This window comes from Arachis duranensis, chromosome 6 (assembly GCF_000817695.3).
Source record: "Arachis duranensis cultivar V14167 chromosome 6, aradu.V14167.gnm2.J7QH, whole genome shotgun sequence".
Lineage (NCBI taxonomy): Eukaryota > Viridiplantae > Streptophyta > Magnoliopsida > Fabales > Fabaceae > Arachis > Arachis duranensis.
The window spans coordinates 68,925,751-68,927,781 of NC_029777.3; the positions used below are offsets into that span (position 1 = coordinate 68,925,751).

At 41.8% G+C, this 2,031-nt stretch overlaps 1 non-coding gene across 1 annotated transcript; it reads left to right on the forward strand.

The window, feature by feature from the left end:
* Positions 1-1,119: 1,119 nt before the first annotated feature.
* Positions 1,120-1,227, forward strand: LOC127740155 (small nucleolar RNA R71). Its single transcript, XR_008000836.1, has one exon. It is a non-coding gene; the product is annotated as a small nucleolar RNA R71 (small nucleolar RNA).
* The last annotated feature ends 804 nt before the right edge of the window (positions 1,228-2,031 follow it).

A 2,031-nucleotide genomic window follows, 5' to 3' on the forward strand; every position in this document is an offset into this window, starting at 1 on the left:
AGGATCCTGATTCTTTTAAGGTAAAGTATGCTGAACCCATGTATTCAGTTCATTAATGAGCAATGGAGGCTCATCCTCCCAAGTCTCATTACCAAATAGCTTGGAATTCAGCTTCATGATTGCTCCTAAATACTGGATAACTTGCCCTTCAACAATGTCTTCGTCTTATTCAGAAGATGAATAGTCATCAGAGCTCATAAATGGTAAAAGGAGGTTCAATGGAATCTCTATGGTCTCTAGGTGAGCTTCAGATTCCTTAGGTTCCTCAATTGGGAACTCCTTTTTGTCTAGAGGACGTCCCATGAGGTATTTCTCACTGGGATTCACGTCCTCCTCCTCCTCTGTGCATTTGGCCACACCAAGTAAGGTTATGGCCTTGCACTATCTTTTTGGGTTCTCTTCTGTATTGCTTGTTAGAGTACTAGAAGGAGTTTCAGCGACTCTTTTACTCAACTGGACCACTTGCACCTCCAGATTTCTAATGGAGGATCTTGTTTCATTCATTAAGCTTAGAGTGGCCTTAGATAGATCAGAGACTATGTTTGCTAAGCTAGTGGGGCTCTGCTCAGAATTCTGTGTCTGTTGCTGAGAGGATGATGGAAAAGGCTTGCTATTGCTAAACCTATTTCTTCCACCATTATTAAAGCCTTGTTGAGGCTTTTGTTGATCCTTCCATGAGAAATTTGGATGATTTCTCCATGAGGGATTATAGGTGTTTCTATAGGTTTTACCCATGTAATTCACCTCTGCTATTGCAGGGTTCTCAGGATCATAGGCTTCTTCTTCAGAAGATGCCTCTTTAGTACTGTTGGATGCATTTTGCAATCCATTCAGACTCTGAGAAATCATGTTGACTTGCTGAGTCAACATTTTATTCTGAGCCAATATGGCATTCAGAGCATCAATTTCAAGAACTCCCTTCCTCCGAGGCGTCCCATTATTCACAGGATTCCTTTCAGAAGTGTACATGAACTGGTTATTTGCAACCATGTCAATGAGTTCCTGAGCTTCTGCAGGTGTTTTCTTCAGGTGAATAGATCCACCTGCAGAATGGTCCAATGACATCTTAGATAATTCAGACAGACCATCATAGAATATATCCATGATGGTCCATTCTGAAAGCATGTCAAAAGGACATTTTTTGGTCAGTTGCTTGTATCTTTCCCAAGCTTCATAGAGGGATTCACCATCTTTCTGTCTGAAGGTTTGAACATCCATTCTAAGTTTGCTCAGCTTTTGAGGAGGAAAGAACTTGGCCAAGAAAGCGGTGACCAGCTTATCCCAAGAGTTCAAGCTATCTTTAGGTTGAGAGTCCAACCATATTCTAGCTCTGTCTCTTACAGCAAAAGGGAAAAGTGATAAACCATTATTTTATGAATTATATTGTGTTTAATTGAGTGGTTTTATCAAGTCTTCACCCACATATTCATATGATTTGCATGTATTTACAATTCATTCCCAAAATTGTTCTATGATTGAAAACTTGCGTCCCAAAGATCTTTTAATTGTGTATTTTTGTTCTCCTTTATACCATTCAATGCCGTGATTTGTGTGTTAAGTGTTTCAGACTTCATAGGGCAGGAATGGCTTAGAGAATGGAGAGGAAGCTTGCAAAAATGGAAGGAACACAAGAAATTGAGGAGATGACCAGCGAGAAGTGACGCGGGCGCATGACTCACACGTCTGTGTGAAATGAAAAAATCACAGTGACGCGAATGCGTGCCTGACGCGAACGCATGGATTGGAAGCTGCACAAGTGACGCGAACACGTGGGTGACGCGCACGCATGGCACGAAAAATGCTGAGTGACGCGAACGCGTGGACGACGCGGTCGCGTGACGTGTGCGATCTGCAGAATTTACAGAAGTCGCTGGCGTGAATTCTGGGCCGCATTCTAACCCAGTTTTCGGCCCAGAAACAAAGATTAGAGTGAGGGAACATGCAGAGACTAGAGACAACATTCATTCCGCATAATTTTTAGTTTTAGATCTGAGTTTACTCTTCCTCTAGGTTTTTTCTTTTACATTCATA